General features: G+C 37.3%; 1 pseudogene; it reads right to left on the bottom strand.

Annotated features, from left to right (window-relative positions):
- Window positions 1-20,000, bottom strand: part of LOC133544252 (prospero homeobox protein 1-like) — an 87,391-nt pseudogene that overhangs the window by 50,694 nt on the left and 16,697 nt on the right.

Raw genomic sequence — 20,000 nt, 5'->3', positions numbered from 1 at the left:
GGATTCAGGAGGAACAGTGTGGTTTTCGTCCTGGTCGTGGAACTGTGGACCAGCTCTATACTCTCGGCAGGGTTCTTGAGGGTGCATGGGAGTTTACCCAACCAGTCTACATGTGCTTTGTGGACTTGGAGAAGGCATTCGACCGTGTCCCTCGGGAAGTCCTGTGGGGAGTGCTCAGAGAGTATGGGGTATCGGACTGTCTTATTGTGGCGGTCCGTTCCCTGTACGATCAGTGCCAGAGCTTGGTTCGCATTGCCGGCAGTAAGTCGAACACATTTCCAGTGAGGGTTGGACTCCGCCAAGGCTGTCCTTTGTCACCGATTCTGTTCATAACTTTTATGGACAGAATTTCTAGGCGCAGTCAAGGCGTTGAGGGGTTCCGGTTTGGTAACCGCAGGATTAGGTCTCTGCTTTTTGCAGATGATGTAGTCCTGATGGCTTCATCTGACCGGGATCTTCAGCTCTCGCTGGATCGGTTCGCAGCCGGGTGTGAAGCGACCGGAATGAGAATCAGCACCTCCAAGTCCGAGTCCATGGTTCTCGCCCGGAAAAGGGTGGAGTGCCATCTCCGGGTTGGGGAGGAGACCCTGCCCCAAGTGGAGGAGTTCAAGTACCTAGGAGTCTTGTTCACGAGTGGGGGAAGAGTGGATCGTGAGATCGACAGGCGGATCGGTGCGGCGTCTTCAGTAATGCGGACGTTGTACCGATCCGTTGTGGTGAAGAAGGAGCTGAGCCGGAAGGCAAAGCTCTCAATTTACCGGTCGATCTACGTTCCCATCCTCACCTATGGTCATGAGCTTTGGGTCATGACCGAAAGGATAAGATCACGGGTACAAGCGGCCGAAATGAGTTTCCTCCGCCGTGTGGCGGGGCTCTCCCTTAGAGATAGGGTGAGAAGCTCTGCCATCCGGGAGGGACTCAAAGTAAAGCCGCTGCTCCTCCACATCGAGAGGAGCCAGATGAGGTGGTTCGGGCATCTGGTCAGGATGCCACCCGAACACCTCCCTAGGGAGGTGTTTAGGGCACGTCCAACCGGTAGGAGGCCACGGGGAAGACCCAGGACACGTTGGGAAGACTATGTCTCCCGGCTGGCCTAGGAACGCCTCGGGATCCCCCGGGAAGAGCTTGACGAAGTGGCTGGGGAGAGGGAAGTCTGGGTTTCCCTGCTTAGGCTGCTGCCCCCGCGACCCGACCTTCCGGATAGTGAAGTGATTTATATTTATATAGCGCTTTTCTCAAGTGACTCAAAGCGCTTTACATAGTGACAGCCAATATCTAAGTTACATTTATACCAGTGTGGGTGGCACTGGGAGCAGGTGGGTAAAGCGTCTTGCCCAAGGACACAACAGCAGTGACTAGGATGGCACAAGCGGGAATCGAACCTGCAACCCTCAAGTTGCTGGCACGGCCGCTCTACCAACCGAGCTATGCCGCCCCATAACGCTGTTCATTATTCTTTATTTATTTTAAATTGCCTTTCAGATGTCTATTCTTAGTGTTGGGTTTTATCTAATAAATTTCCCCCCAAAAATGCGACTTATATGTGTTTTTTTTTTCTTTGTTATGCATTTTCGGCAGGTGCGACTTATACTCCGAAAACTGCGGTAATTATATTTGTGAGTTATTTAATTAGTTTATTAAAAAAAGGCACAGTTGCCACATTGACGATACAAATTCTGGAATCGGTCCGTCAAAAATATCTGTGCAGTCAACAAACCCATTGAAAAATACAACATTTCACGATAAAAATTACCCTCATCTTACACAATTCCCACATTAGAAGGCCAGGTTTTTTTTTTGGACAAATACTCTTTTTTTTTTCTTTAAGCGGAAGAAAATGGATGGATGGGATGGATGAATTTCAGTGAATTGTAGCAATACGTATACTCCTCCCACTAAGCCCCGCCCACCTCAACCCCCGACAATCTCCCGTATTCGCAGGTCTCAAAGGTTGGCAAGTATGGTTAGATAATGACTTGTGTGCCGTGGTGCTGAAGCTGCGACGGGTTCACATCCCGGCTTCCTCCAAATTGGCCGCGTAACTCCGTTTATCTGGCTAAGAGGCAGGCGGGGCCGCTAATTGATTCCCAACGAGGCGATGTCAGGCAAGCACTCAAAGAAAGAAGTCCGGAGTTACAGCGAGCATGCAAGCTTGTCTGTAGTAAAAAAAAAAACTCCTTTGGCAGGAAGAGAAGAGAGAGGAAGGAGTGAGTGTCAAATTAATCCACACCCCCACTGGTCTTAACGAGGCCTTAATTGCTCTCACTGACTCTCTCAAGACGTGACGGCGATTACCTTGCAGTCGTCACGCTCACATGTGAGTGTCTGGTCAGAGGACGAGGGCTATTAACATCCGGTGTGTGTGTGTGTGTGTGTGTGTGTGTTACTTAAGCAGTCATCAGCTCCAACCCACTTCCCACAACAAGCTCAGCCGCCATTCCACACGAGAGGCTCATCTTTAAGAACTGCTTTCCCAGAGATGAGTCCATTCAAGTCCAATTAGCGGCCGCCATTCAGGGCCCTAATTCCCTTACAGTCGCCCTGATCCTCCGCGCACACATGCCGCGTATTGTTCGGCGGGAGGGGACGGCGGCGGAGGTGGGGAGAGGGCTCACGCGGAGAATGAAAGAGAGAGCGAGACAGTGACCCGGATTTTGAAAATATGATAATAATGGGGGCAATGAATGCGACGGGACAACGGAGCGACACGCCCACACACACACACACACACACACACACTTGCAAGGAAAAGGACAGCCTGGCTCGTCACAAATAGGATTAGCCGTGCTTGGTTTTTATATTACGCCGAATAATATCCAGGGTGGATAAATATGACAGCTTAACGTGGATTAACTGTCAATTAAATACAAATTTGACAGTACATCATCATTTACATACAATGTAAGAGGAGACACTTTTCTCCAAGACGAGGCCAAGTGTGTGTTTTTACACGTACACAAAGACGAGCGGCGACTACGTCCATCTGTCAAGCGACTCTTTTCTCAACCCACATTAGCCGACGTGGAGAGATTGCGTCACGATATCAGTATCCGGAAGCTTAACGGGCCTGCGTGTGAACGCATTAGTGGGAATGTGGGAAATTTTTGAAACAAAAACCTAATAAATTATTTTGAAAACAACCCATTTTTTATATGCATGTACGTATGTACTGTATGTATATATAATAAACAGAAAATGTTTATTATATACCACCCAGACCTGTCATCCCTCAACAAGCGCAGTGAAATTGTATCAGCATGCCGTCACCGACGGAGACACCTCCTAGGTAACACATGAGCCAATCACCACACCCCTACGCCTTCCTGTACCTACCCATTATGTGCCCTATATAAACCATGGTATGTGAATGCTTACATTAAAATCTCCTGGTGATTGAGGGAACCCCTCATGAAACAGTTCTGCAGAGATGAAATAATCTTGTGATTATTACACACACACACACACACACACACACACACACATATATATATATATATATATATATATATATATATATACATATATATATATATATATATATATATATATATATATATACATATACATATACATATACATATATATATATATATATATATATATATATATATATATATATATATATATATATATATATATATATATATATATATACACAAACACATATACATCCATTTTCTACTGCTTGTCCCTTTTGGGGTAGCTGGAACCTATCTCAGCTGCATTATGGCGGAAGGCAGCGTACACCCTGGACAAGTCGCCATCTAATCACAGGGCCAACACAGATAGACTGACAACATTTACACTCATATCCACATATATATTTATATATATATATACATTATTAGTCTCCAGAAGCTAAACGGGCCTGCGTGTTAGGTCATTAGCGGGAATGTGTGCAATTTTTTTTAAACGAAAACCTAAGTCCGTATGAACATAAATAATATAATGAGAGATGAGTGAAAGTAAGCTGATTAGGGGAAATGATCCCCTGTCAGCACGAAACATGGTGATAGCCTGTTGAAGTCCTCCTATATATCTGCAAAACCTTGTAGTATACAGTAAGTCAGAACCTATTTGTGTTACTCCTTATCCCGACTGTACTTTAGGTTAGTTTTCTAAAAAGAATAATTAAAATAAGTTAAGGTCATGTCTACACTAAGCCGGATAACTCCTTTAACGAATAAGTATTTAGCCTAAGCCCTGTTTCGGCCACACTAAGTCATCGTTTAAGGTTCCTCTCATTGGATTATTTTTTTACACGGGTAATTGTGACGTTTGTTTCATGAATCTCCAGCTTTTAGCTTTGTATGGACTCATTGATCGTTTACAAAGTGAGTTCGGAGAGGAAGTGATGTCAGAAAGAACGCGCCACAGCCAGCTTCGTAATTAAGCGCTTTCGTAACTCGGAGCTAACCACTAGAAATATGGAGGCGAGTCATCCAGACCTGCCCGTGTTTCTCCTTCCGTCTGTACATGATAAATGAATACCATAAAGGGGAACATTATCACAATTTCAAAAGGGTTAAAAACAATAAAAATCAGTTCCCAGTGGCTTGTTTTATTTTTCGAAGTTTTTTTCAAAATTTTACACCTCCCGGAATATCCCTAGAAAAACCTTTAAAGTTCTTGATTTTCCCTATTTGCGATGCGACTGTCCATTTCCCTGTGACGTCATACAGTGCTGCCAATACAAACAACATGGCGGTTACCACAGCAAGATATAGCGACATTAGCTCAGATTCAGACTCGGATTTCAGCGGTTTAAGCGATTCAACAGATTACGCATGTATTGAAACAAATGGAGGCAGATAGCGAAAACGAAATTGAAGAAGAAATTGAAGCTATTGAGCGAATAGTGTTGACGCTATTCGGCCATAGCATGGGTGTACCTAATGAAGTGGCCCATAGCATGGCTGCCTTATTAGCATCGCCGGTAAAATGTGCGGACCAAACGATCAGGATTTTCGCATTTTGTGACACTGGAGCAACTTAAATCCGTCGATTGGTAAGTGTTTGTTTCGCATTAAATGTGGGTATCTAGTTTCAAATGTACATACAGCTAGCGTAAATAGCATCTTAGCATCGAATAGCGTAGCATGTTAGCATCGATTAGCTGGCAGTCATTCTGCGACAAAATATGTCTGATTAGCACATAAGTCAACAACATCAACAAAACTCACCTTTGTGATTTAGTTGACTTAATCGTTGCAAATGCATCTGCAGGTTATCCATACATCTCTGTGCCATGTCTGTCTTAGCATCGCCAGTAAAATGTGCAGACACTCTGGCAAATTCAATGGGGGTCTGGCGGCAGATTTCTTGCCAGTGGTGCAACTTGAATCCCTCCCTGTTAGTGTTGTTACACCCTCCGACAACACACCGACAGGCATGATGTCTTCAAGGTTCCAAAAAATAGTCAAAAAAACGGAAAATAACAGAGCTGAGACCCGGTGTTTGTAATGTGAAAATGGAAATGGCGGGTGTGTTACCTCGGTGATGTCACGTTCTGACGTCATCGCTAAAAGACCGATAAACAGAAAGGCGTTTAATTTGCCAAAATTCACCCATTTAGAGTTCGGAAATCGGTTAAAAAAATACATGGTCTTTTTTCTGCACCATCAAGGTATATATTGACGCTTGCATAGGTTTGGTGATAATGTTCCCCTTTAAGAGAAAGCGATTGCATCTATTTAGGATACAGCACTTCTCAGACGGCAAGAGAACTTTCCAATGTCCGGGTCAGCTGTGAATCTACTTACCAAAAAGCGTTGTTAATTTGTTAAAGGAGAGACAACGAGAATGCAGGCTCCCAGGGATGTGATAAAAAAAAAAGGTAGCGAGTGCTTTGTTTTACCTGGCCGTCAAGGGAAGACTACGGCAAAGCAGACTGTATCAGGTTTTGCCCGCCATGTATGTCGCGGACTCAACGTCTAGGTCCAGAGTATATAAAGTCACCAGAAAGGAATGAGCAATGAAGGTGAAGGCAAAATGTAACATTTTACTTTATCACATTGTTTACTTTCACATGTCCATTAAAGATTTTATTAATTTATGATGGCTCAGGTGTGATTCACAACAATAGAGTCCCCACACCACACTGGATTCCAGTTAATTGAAATACCACATAAAATAACATGGTAGACCTCGTAAAATGTCGTGGCAGACCATGTTAAATGTTGTGGCGGACCACATAAAATAACCTGGTAGACCTCGTAAAATTTTGTGGCAGACCATATGAAATGTTATGGCGGACCACAAAAAATTTTGTGGCAGACCACGTAAAAAAACGTGGTAGACCACATAAAATGATGTAGTAGACCACATAAAATGTGGTGGCAGACCACGTAAAAATATGTAGTAGACCACATACAGTTGAGAAGGGGTTCATTTGGCCACATTCTAGGGGTGGATCTCGTGTGAGAGGAAAGGTGGACGGGGAGATGTTAATGCAGTCGGCTGAAAATGATGGAAAGCGCCACTCTCCATAGCAACTAACGCTGTAGTCGAAGTTGAAATTGCCACAAATTACATTTGAAGATATTCAACCCTCTACTGTCATCTGACGGAATAAAAATAGATAATAACTCCCCCCATTATTTTGTCATCATTTTATGTGGCCGACCACACAAAATGATGTGGTAGGTAATGTCACAATGGGCCACAATAAATGATGTGGCGGACTGCAAAAAGACCTGTGACAGACCACTCTAAACAATGTGTCAGACCACATACGGTATGGAAGGGATTCCACATGGTGGATCTCGTGTAAGAGGAAGATGGGGATGTATTATTGTTTTGTGAAGCTGAATATACTCTGCGAAGCGACTGACACTGTGGTCAAAGTTGGAATTGACACAAAACACATGTCAAGATACTCAACACTCGGCTAAAGTGGATAGCGCACACTGCACACCCCTCAATTTGTCACGTTTCATGTGTCAGGTTATCCGCGACGGATGGGGCCCACATGAATCCTGCTCATATAGTATAAAATGATGTGGCAGACCATTTCAAATAAAAGGGTGGACCACGTAAAATGAAGTGGCCCACCACATGAAAGGTCATGTTAAATGGAGGTTTCGATTGTAGATTGTTACTATAACAATCTACAAGATTAATATAGGTTGCCCCTCTCTCTTCCCTTTCATCTTCCGGTATTCCTTTTATTATTTTTATTTCATTTATTACTATTATTTTTTATTATCTTTCTAGCTATCACTATTGCATTTGAACAACTGTATTGTTGATAATAAAGGTAAACTATTGGTTTTGTTCGTGATCAATAGCGCTTTTTCTATTGGTATTTGTATTGCTCCAGTTTTAGAGTAAAAATGCTCATTGTCATTACTATATTATTATTTATTTCGCTAACTGCTTATTTGCTATCACTTTTACGATCATATTTGTACATATTGTATGTCCTGGTGTTGTTCTATTGTTGTTGTTATTGTTGTATTTGCTGTTGTTGTTTTTGTCTCTCTGTCCAATCCCCCTCTTATCCCCACAATTTCCCCCTTTGTCCTCCTTTATTTCCCCCTTTCTTTCCCCTCCTGCTCCGGCCCGGCTGCACCAAATGATAATATAAATACATTTAATAAAGTCAAATTCAAATAAGGCGACAAGAGAAGTATCCTACACTTCTCTTTTGTAAAGTAAATCGGAACAGCCGATATGGGCGTCTACATCAACTATATGATTTGCCTGAGAAGCTGGACAGGACAAAAAAATAAATAAAAAATGGACGTTTAAAACGGTGTGAAAGATGACAGGACAGACCGCATAAAATCATTTGGCAGGCCAGATCGATAAATATGCGCCGCACTGTGAACCCACACCAAACGAGAACGAAATCCCTTGCAGCACTACCTATTCTGGGAGGGGAAAATAAATACATTAATTAATTAATAAAAATAAATCATAAATAAATATGGGGGGCTTGAGTTTGTGTCAAAACCCATTAACCCCCTCAAAATGTCAAAAATATACGACAAATCACATGCTCTACGGTGAATTGCATCAATCAGCCATGTGAAGGCCAAAAGTAAATCCACTCATATATTGTTTTTTCTCTCTATTCCATGATATTACAACTAAAATATCCGCACAGTCTCGCTACCTAAATATATTTACCTAATATATGCCTAAAAACCCACTCTTGTTACCTTTAGTCCTGAAATGGGCCCATATAGTACAGGATGGAACAGTGTGTGTATTATCGAGGTTGTTTTAAACATATTGTGTGTGCTTGTATCCCTTGTGTGCGTATGTGTGTGTGTGTGTGTGTGTGTGTTTATAGTTAATGGTCTATCGGTCTCGGTGGCACACACACACACGAGCAGCAGGTGAGCTTAGCAACCTTGTGTTTGCCTAGCAACCCCATGTCCTGGCGACCCTTGTTGCTATGGCAGCCGTGGAGGATGTGGCACTGCCTCGAGGAAGTGGTCACGGCAGATATGAGCCACGGGGCAGCTGGTGTGTGTGTGTGTGCGTGTGTGTTCATGTGTGTGTGTGTGTGTGTGTCATTTGAATGCGGCGTCCCGGATCCAGCCGTATGCTCCATTGCAACAAATCACATCGCAGCCTGTAAAACCAAAACAATCAGCACCTTTGTTTTAAAGCTGCCGTTGTGTTGTTGTCATTTGTTGTCATGCGCCCCCCTCTCCACATCCCCTGCCGACCCCCGGCCCTCCCACTACTCACTACCCACTACTCACTACCCACTACCCACGACACTCCCTGTCACTTTCCCAGCGAGCCCTGGCCCACGAATAAAAGACAAATTGTTTCTTTTGTAAACTTTCGGATTCTAATTTTCAAGCTGCAAAAGTGAAAGTGTTGTGTGTGTGTGTTTTGAGTAGCATGAGATCACAATGGAAGGGAGGGAATGAAATATTATAATGCTACTACACCCCCCACACCCCGCCCGCACCCCCATACCATCATGCACCCACAACTGCCCACTGCAGGCTGATTAAGGCCAGAAATTCTAATTACGCTCCAAAGATGTGACAGACTGGAGCACCCATCTGCGACACACATCCGTTCACGCACATGCACGCACGGTAAACACACACGGGCAACACAACGCATGACGGAACACAAACCCCGTTTCCATATGAGTTGGGAAATTGTGTGAGATGTGAATATAAACAACAAACAAAAGTGTGGAAAATCATTTTCAACCCATATTCGGTTGAATATGCTACAAAGACAACATATTTGATGTTCAAACTGAGAAAAACATTTACTTTTTTGTGTGCAAATAATCATTAACTTTAGAATTTGATGCCAGCAACACGTGACAAAGAAGTTGGCAAAGGTGGCAATGAATACTGATAAAGTTGAGGAATTCTCATCAAACACTTATCTGGAACATCCAACGGGTGTGCAGGCTAATTGGGAACCGTAGATTGGGTATAAAAACAGCTTCCCAAAGAATGCTCAGTCTTTCACAAGAAAGGATGGGGCGAGGTACACCCCTTTGTCCACAACTGCGTGAGCAAATAGTCAAACAGTTTAAGAACAACGTTTCTCAAAGTGTAATAGCAAGAAATTTAGGGATTTCAACATCTACGGTCTATAATATCTTCAAAAGGTTCAGAGAATCTGGAAAAATCATTCCACGCATGGCTGGAAACTAACATTGAATGACCGTGACCTTCGCTCCCTCAAAAACAGACATCAATCTCTAAAGGATATCACCACATGGGCTCAGGAACACTTCAGAAAACCACTCTCACTAAATACAGTTCATCGCTACATCTGTAAGTGCAAGTTAAAGCTTTAGTATGCAAAGCGAAAGCCAATTCGTCAACAACATCCAGAAACGCCACCGGCTTTTCTGGGCCCGAGATCATCTAAGATGGACTGATGCTAAGTGGTAAAGTGTCCTGTGGTCTGACGAGTCCACATTTAAAATTGTTTTTGGAAATATTCGACATTGTGCCATCCGGACCAAAGGGGAAGTGAACCAACCAGACTGTTATTGACGCAAAGTTCAAAAGCCAGCATCTGTGATGGTATGGGGGTGCATTAGTGCCCAAGGCATGGGTAACTTACACATCTGTGAAGGCACCATTAATGCTGAAAGGCACATACAGGTTTGGAACAACATATGCAGCCATCTAAGCGCCGTCATTTTTATGGACGCCCCTGCTTATTTCATTAAAACAATGGCGAGCCACATTCAGCACGTGTTACAACAGCGTGGCTTTGTAAAAAAAAAAAAAAAAAAGAGTGTGGGTACTATCCTGGCCCGCCTGCAGTCCAGACCTGCCTCCCATTTAAAATGTGTGGCGCATTATGAAGCGACTGTTGAACGACTGAAGCTCTACATAAAACAAGAATGGGAAATAATTCCACTTTCAAAGCTTCAACAATTAGTTTCCTCAGTTCCCAAACGTTTATTGAGTGTTGTTAAAAGAAAAGTTGGTGTAACACAGTGGTGAACATGCCCTTTCCCAACTACTTTGGCACGTGTTGCAGCCATGAAATTATAAGTGAATTATTATTTGAAAAAGAAAAAATAAAGTTTATGAGTTTGAACATCAAATTTGTTGTCTTTGTAGCGCATTCAATTGAATATGGGTTGAAAATGATTTGCAAATCATTGTATTAAGTTTATTTACATCAAACACAATTTCCCAACTCATATGGAAACGGGGTTTGTAATTCAGCGTCTTGTTCCCACAAACCTCACAGAAGCCTATTTTTATGGGTTTTTGTTTGGGTACATGGAAAAAAACAAGAAAGGCACAAGACCTCACCTTGACGTCGGAGAAGAACATTTTGAGCATGTTGGAGGAGGGATAGCGAGTGTAGAAGAACATGAGCTTGGCCTTCTTCAGGTGGTTGGGTGACAGACCTTCTTGGATCTGGAGAGAGACGGTTAAGGCACCAACATAAACAACAACGACATAACCACAGGGTTCATTGGGCCACGGCCAACATAGCTAGAATCATTATCACACTCATTATTACAGTATACTTATTTCTACTTATACTTATTTAGTGCAGGTAATTAAAAGAGACAATAGTAAAAGTGCTATACCTCAGATTTCATAGGATTCGGTTTTGTATGTTGCAGTTCTCGACAAAAATGTTTGACGGTTTTTGTGTACGGTCTCGTTTAATATATATAACAGATGATTAATCATAAAAATACGTCCCATTCATCGTGAAACAGACCGTTTGTCCGTAAATGTTATTTTACCATTAACTGCTACACAGTGAGTGATCAGATTAATACAAAATAAAAGCCTGAAAGAACTTTAGATAAAACTAATACCAAGTCATGTGCAAAGAAATGGCATGAATTCATGTACAAAAAATTGTAAATTCCTGGATGACATTGTGACAATAACATTGCATTTGTGTACAAATATTGTGGTCTTTTCTTGAGCAAATTTTATGCAAGCGAGTAATCACGTGTGATTAAACCCGATTAATTCAAATTCCAAAATGTGATTAATCTGATTTAAAAAAAATATAATATATTATAAGGCGTGGCCTTATTATACAAGCAGTAAGCAATTAACTAAGTCTTCCCTAACCCTAAACTTAGACCTAACCCTATGTTAATAAGTAACTAATTAATGGTGAATATACTCCCCATACTAAAGTGTTACCATATATATATATATACACATACAAATATATATATATACACATACATACATACATACAAACATACATACACACACATATATATATATATATATATATATATATATACACATACATATACACACACATACATACATACATATATATATGTACACACATACATATACACACACATACATACATACATACATATATATACACACACATACATACATACATATATATATATATATATATAAATATATATATATATATATATTTACATACATATATATATACATACATATTTATACATATATATATATATACATATATATATACATACACATACATACACATATACATACATATATATATATATATATATATATATATATATATATATATATATATATATATATATATGTATATAAGGGATTTTAAAGTTAACTCTTTACTTCGATTCAAATTTAAAAAATTCACTTCAATCAATTGCAATAATCAAAATGCCGAAGTTCGGTTAATCTGATTAAAACATATTATTGTTGTGCTGTCATACAATCACTCAATCAATTTAAATCAGATTATAAACAATTGTGCATTTTGATTAAACGTAATAAATTACTTATTAAGTAGAAAAGGAAATTCCTGAAGGAATAGCATGTGAATGCCCCAATGCTGAAGTTGAAGTGAAATGCTGACATAATTTGTATGAATATAAAAATAATTTGAATGTTGAAGAGCTGACGCTGAACTGAAATAATAATGAAATGTAGGATGAATGTAGAAATGGTTTGAATGTTGAAAGCGTTTTAACGCGGAAATGGTTTGAATGTTGGAATGGTGGGAATGTTGGAGAGTTTGAATTTCCAGGAAAACAGGAATTTGGTTTGGAACTTGGGAAACTGTTAGTTTGAATGTGCAGGATGAGTGGAATGTGTTGATGTTGGATTGGTTTGAATAGGTTGAAAAATGTGGGAATTATGCAACTTGGAAAAATGTCCCATTCATTACAGTGGGAACTTACTGTAAATATGGGAATTTTGGGAAAAGCGTTTTTTTTTTGGAAAATGATTGGGATCATGAATGATCTAAACGAGCTGAATTGGTTGGGGTTGGAATTGTTTAAATCGGTCAAGAAATGCTGAGTTTGTAGCAGTTTTTAAATTGAGAAATTCCTGGAATTTCGGGAAAATCGGGAATTGTTCTAGGTCTTTAAACAACTTTTTTTTGTCCTGAATGAGACAAATGGTTTGACAGTGGAACAGTTTAAATGGGGTGAAAAATGTGGGAGGAGTCGTCGCCAGAAAAAAAGGGAAAACCAGGAATTCTGGAAAATCCTGACATTTTTGTTTTTTACTTAGAAAAATGGTCGTTGGAATTTCCCAATCGGTGGAATTTTTTGAAGTTGGGAATGGTTTGAATTGTTTTAAACATGTAGAAATGGTTAAAGTTTTAAAAGTGGCCATTTTATTGTGAATGGGAAAAATGTCCGGGAAAACCTGGAAATCTGGGAAATCTGGGAACTTGTCAATTTATTTATTTTTTACTTGGAAAAATGGTAGTTTGAATTTCCAAATTGGTGGAATGTGTTGAAGGTGGGAATGGTTTGAATTGTTTGAAACATGTAAAAATGGTGAAAGTTTTAAAAGTGGCCTATTCACTTTGAATGGGAAAAATGCCCGGGAAAACCTGGAATTCTGGGAAATCTGGGAAATTTTGGAACTTGTCAAACTAAAGCCCACAATTACCGAATGGTCTGAACAGTTTCAAGGAGAAACGGTTTGAATTGGGTGAAAAATGCGGATTGTGGAAGGTGCCAAAATCTGGAGAAGAAGAAGAAGAAAAAACATATACCTGAATGTTTTGGAGCTTTCACACAATTATTAATTGAATGAGTTAAAGCATTGACTTTGACATCCCATTTTCTTTGTACATCTAGAACGGTTTTACATCATCTCTTATAGGTATATTGCTGGTAGCGTTTCATTCAGTTTTCAGTGGACCTTCTGGAACAGCGTCGAACCGAAAACTTTCGTACCACTTCAATGGTTTCTTTTTTTAAATGTATTTCATTGAAAAATGACACATTTGCTGCAGACACATTATTGACTATCATTGGTTCTACTAAGATACTTTGTTTGCTTTACTGACAGTGTTTGTGACAAAACTGCAGCTCCGGATCACGTTCCACAGTCGTGTGCGCTTCGTTGTGTCTAAAGAAGTATAATAATACAATTTGGTTGCCGTGTGTGTGTTTGTTTACTTGTGTGTACATGCACGCGTGAAACAACAGCTGTGCCCCACCACTCTGCCATTTTGCCACCACATTAACAGCCCTGTAATCTATCAGTGAAGATGAGGCAATCAATGGCACCCCCTGCAAGGTCAATTAGCGTACACACACACACGCACACACACACACACACACACACGTATTTGTTACCTTCTTGAGACCTCCGAATAATGCATACCTCTTCAGGACCAGCTTTTTAAGATTTAAAAATAGTTGTATTTCCAAATTAATAATATATACATACGATACAAATATGAAAAAATCTTGTGAAAAATTAGTTGGAATTTCACAAGAAAAAGGTCAAAATTTCACAGGAAAAACTTTGGGCAGTATTATAAAAAAAAGTCAGCATTTTACTCAGCACAAGTCAAAATTTGACAAGAAAAACTGAACATGTGTGCAATATTATGTTAAAAGTTGGAATTTTACTTTTGTAACATTTTTGGGCAATTTTATGAAAAGGGCCGTAATTTTACTCGACAAAAGTCACAATTTTATAAGAAAACTTAAAAATGTTGGCAATATTATAATAATGTTCGGGAATTTTATTTGGCAAAATGATGAAAAAAGTCAAAATTTTACTCAAAAATTGTCACAAGAACAACAAAAACATTGGCAAATATTGTGATACAAGTCAGAATTGTATATCACAAATGTTATCATTTTCCGTTAAAAAGTAATAATTTTACATAAAAAAAGTTACAATTTTTTACATGAGAGAAAATACTGCAATATTAAAGAAACAGAAAGAATGTGAGAAATGGTTCCCAATTTTCTAAGAGAAAGTCGACACATTGTGAGAAAAAAAGACTGCTTTTAGTTACATTTTTTTATTGGTAATTGTTTTTTAATCTTAATTATTTACTTCAAGTTATTACAGTATGTCACTATATACAGTAATATACGTATATCTTTTTTAATACATTTTGGTCAAAGTGTGTGCTCTTAAATTTCTTACACACACTTGTTATTTCATATGTTGACCAGAGGGGGAGCACTTTTAAAACCGACACACAGGCAATTTGAAAATCCCTCCTTTTTGGGACCACCCTAATTTTGATAGATTTCACCACCAGGGGTGCAATTGGGACATTCTCTATTAGATACAATGTTTTTTTCTGTATTGGAACCATGATTTATGTCCTAACTCGTTCACCGGTCCTCATATAGACGGAATTTGTCCTTGTTGATGTCTCAAGAAGGGTAGGAATACAAGAACACACACACACACACACACACACACACACACACACACACACACACACACACACACACACACACACACACACACACACTCTTGTATTTGTTGCATTCTCGAGACCTCCGAATAATGCCTACCTCCTTAAGACCACTTTTTTTTAGATATATAAAGACTTGTGTTTACAACATTAATAATATACACATACTGTGCCAATATAAAAACAATCTTGTTATGAAAAATGAGTTGGAATTTCACAGGAAAAATGTCACAATTTCACAAGAAAAACTTAAAATTTTGGCAGTGTTATCATAAAAGTTGTCATTTTACTTAGCACAAGTCAAAATTTCACAAGAAAAACTGAACATTTGTGCAATATTATGATAAATATTGGAATTTTACTCAATAACATTTGCAATTGTATTAGAAAAGCTTAACATTTTAGCAATTTTTTGAAGAGTTATAATTTTACTCAACAAAAGTCAAAATTTTATAAGAAAACTTTAAAATGTTGGCAATTTTATAAAAAAAAGGTCACAATTTCACAAGAAAAACTTAAAATTTTGGCAGTTATCATAAAGTTGTCATTTTACTCAGCACAAGCCAAAATTTGGCAAGAAAAACTGAACATTTGTGCAATATTAGGATAAAAATTAGAATTTTACTCAATAATATTAGCAATTTTATAAGAAAAGCTTAAAATTTTGGCAATTTTATGAAAAGAGCCTTCGTTTTACTCGACAAAAGTCACAATTTTATAAGAAAACTTAAAAATGTTGGCAATATTGTAATAATGTTCGGAATTTCACTCAGCAAAATGATGACAAAAGTCATAATTTTACTGGAAAAATATCACTATTTTACAAGAACAACAAAAACATTGGCAATATTGTGATACAAGTCAGAATTTTATATGACAAATGTCACCATTTTGCATTAAAAAGTAATAGTTTTACGATATTTTTTGAAAATCATTTTACATAAGATAAAATATTGCAATATTACAGAAACAGAAAGAATGTGAGAAATGGTTCCCAATTTTATAGGAAAAAAGTCAACACATTGTGAGAAAAAGACTGCTTTAAGGTAATTTTTTTTCCTAATATTTTGTTGGGATTTTTTTTTAATCTTCATTATCTACTTCAATTTATCACAGTATGTCTCTATATACAGTAATATATATATATACATATATATATATATATATATATTTATATATATATATATATATATATTTTTTTTTTTTTTTTTTTTTTTTTTAATACATTTTGGCCAAAGCGTGTGCACTTAAATTTCTTACACACACTTGTTATTTCATATGTTGACCAGAGGGGAAGCACTTTTAAAACCCCTCCTTTTTGGGACCACCTTAATTTTAAAAGATTTTACCACCAGGGGTGCAAATGAGACATTCTCTATTAGATGTAATGTTTTTTTCCTTATTGGGAAAAATATTTATGTCCTAGCTTGTTCACCGGTCCTCATATGGACGGAACTTGTCCTTGTTGATGTCTCAAGAAGGGTAGGAATACAAGAACACACACACGCACACGTACACACACAACACACACACACACACTCTTGTATTTGTTTCCTTCTCGAGACCTCCTTATAATGCTTACCTCTTTAGGACCACCGTTTTTTAGATATATAAAGATTTGTGTTTACAACATTAATAATATACACATATTATGCCAATATATATAAAAAAAATCTTGTTGTGAAAAATGAGTTAGAATTTCATAAGAAAAAGTCACAATTTCAGAAGAAAAATGTAGAATTTTGGCGGTGTTAGAATAAAAGGCCTCATTTTACTCTGCTTGAGTCAAAATTTGACGAATAAAAACTGAACATTTGTGCAATATTATGATAAAAGTTGGAATTTTACTCAATAATTACAAATGTCACCATTTTGCATTAAAAAGTAACAGTTTTACGATATTTTTTGAAAACCATTTTACATAAAATATTGCAATATTACAGAAACAGAAAACATTTGAGAAATGGTTGCCAATTTTATAGGAAAAAAGTCGACACATTGTGAAAAAAAGACTGCTTTTAGGAAAAAATGTTTTTCTAATATTTTTTTAATCTTCATTATTTACCTCAAGTTATTATAGTATGTCACGTTATACAGTAATGTATATATATTTTTGTTTTAATACATTTTGGCCAAAGCGTGTGCACTTAAATTTCTTACACACACTTGTTATTTCATAAGTTGACCAGAGGGGAAGCACTTTTAAAACCCCTCCTTTTTGGCACCACCTTAATTTTGATAGATTTCACCACCATGGGCGCAAATGAGACATTCTCTATTAGATGTAATGTTTTTTTTCCGTATTGGGAAAAATATGTATGTCCTAGCTTGTTCACCGGTCCTCATATGGACGGAACTTGTCCTTGTTGATGTCTCAAGAAAGGTAGGAATACAAGAACACACACACACACACTCTTGTATTTGTTTCCTTCTCGAGACCTCCGTATAATGCTTACCTCTTTAGGACCACCGTTTTTTAGATATATAAAGATTTGTGTTTACAACATCAATATTATACACATACTATGCCGATATATTTAAAAAAATCTTGTTGTAAAAAATGAGTTGGAATTTTATAAGAAAACGGTCACAATTTCATAAGAAAAACGTAGAATTTTGGCGGTGTTATAATACAAGGCCTCATTTTACTCTGCTTGAGTCAAAATTTGACGAATAAAAACTGAACATTTGTGCAATATTATGATAAAAGTTGGAATTTTACTCAATAATTACAAATGTCACCATTTTGCATTAAAAAGTAACAGTTTTACGATATTTTTTGAAAACCATTTTACATAAAATATTGCAATATTACAGAAACAGAAAACATTTGAGAAATGGTTGCCAATTTTATAGGAAAAAAGTCGACACATTGTGAAAAAAAGACTGCTTTTAGGAAAAAATGTTTTTCAAATATTTTTTTAATCTTCATTATTTACTTCAAGTTATTATAGTATGTCACGTTATACAGTAATGTATATATATATATATTTGTTTTAATACATTTTGGCCAAAGTGTGTGCACTTATATTTCTTACACACACTTATTATTTCATATGTTGACCAGAGGGGAAGCACTTTTAAAGCCCCTCCTTTTTGGAACCACCTTAATTTTGTTAGATTTCACCACCAGGGGTGCAAATGAGACATTCTCTATTAGATGTAACGTTTCTGTCCGTATTGGGAAAAATATTTATGTCCTAGCTTGTTCACCGGTCCTCATATGGACGGAACTTGTCCTTGTTGATGTCTCAAGAAAGGTAGGAATACAAGAACACACACACACACACACACACACACACACTCTTGTATTTGTTTCCTTCTCGAGACCTCCTTATAATGCTTACCCCTTTAGGACCACCGTTTTTGAAATATATAAAGATTTGTGTTTACAACATTAATAATATACACATATTATGCCAATATATATAAAAAAAATCTTGTTGTAAAAAGTGAGTTAGAATTTCATAAGAAAAAAGTCACAATTTCAGAAGAAAAACTTTGAATTTTGGTGGTGTTATAATAAAAGGCCTCATTTTACTCTGTATAAGTCAAAATTTGACAATAAAAACTGAACATCTGTGCACTATTATGATAAAAGTTGGAATTTTACTCAATAACAGTCGTTATTTTATAAGAAAAGCTTAAAATTTTGGCAATTTTATGAAAAGAGCCGTCATTTTACTCGACAAAAGTCACAATTTTATAACAAAACTTAAAAATGTTGACAATATTGTAATAATGTTCGGAATTTCACTCGGCAAAATGATGACAAAAGTCATGATTTTACTCAAAGAAATGTCACTGTTTTACAAGAACAACAAAAACATTGGCAATATTGTGATAAAAGTCAGAATTTTAAATGACAAATGTCACCATTTTGCATTAAAAAGTAATAATTTTACGATATTTTTTGAAAATCATTTTACATAAGAGAAAATATTGCAATATCACAGAAACAGAAAGAATATGAGAAATGGTTCCCAATTTTATAGGAAAAAAGTCGACACATTGTGAGAAAAAGACTGCTTTTAGTTAATTTTTTTTTCAAAAATTTTGCTGGGATTTTTTTTTTTTTTATCTTCATTATTTACTTCAAGTTATTACAGTATGCCACGTTATACAGTAATGTATATATAATTTAATTTTAATACATTTTGGCCAAAGCGTGTGCACTTAAATTTCTCACACACACTTGTTATTTCATATGTTGACCAGAGGGGAAGCACTTTTAAAACCCCTCCTTTTTGAGACCACCTTAATTTTAAAAGATTTTACCACCAGAGGTGCAAATGAGACATTCTCTATTAGATGTAATGTTTTTTTCCTTATTGGGAAAAATATTTATGTCCTAGCTTGTTCACCGGTCCTCATATGGACGGAACTTGTCCTTGTTGATGTCTCAAGAAGGGTAGGAATACAAGAACACACACACACACACACACACACACACACACACAAACACACACACACACACACACACACTCTTGTATTTGTTTCCTTCTCGAGACCTCCGAATAATGCCTACCTCCTTAAGACCACTTTTTTTTAGATATATAAAGATTTGTGTTTACAACATTAATTATATACATATACTATACCAATATATAAAAAAAATCTTGTTGTGAAAAATGAGTTGGATTTTCACAGGAAAAAGGTCACAATTTTACAAGAAAAACTTAAAATTTTGGCAGTGTTATCATAAAAGTTGTCATTTTACTCAGCACAAGTCAAAAATTGACAAGAAAAACTGAACATTTGTGCAATATTATGATAAAAATTGGAATTTTACTGAATAACATTCCAATTTTTATTAGAAAAGCTTAACATTTTAGCAATTTTATAAAGAGTTATAATTT

Source organism: Nerophis ophidion, linkage group LG27, assembly GCF_033978795.1.
Source record: "Nerophis ophidion isolate RoL-2023_Sa linkage group LG27, RoL_Noph_v1.0, whole genome shotgun sequence".
In the NCBI taxonomy this organism is placed as follows: Eukaryota; Metazoa; Chordata; class Actinopteri; order Syngnathiformes; family Syngnathidae; genus Nerophis; species Nerophis ophidion.
This window is presented reverse-complemented; position numbering and strand designations above follow the sequence as displayed.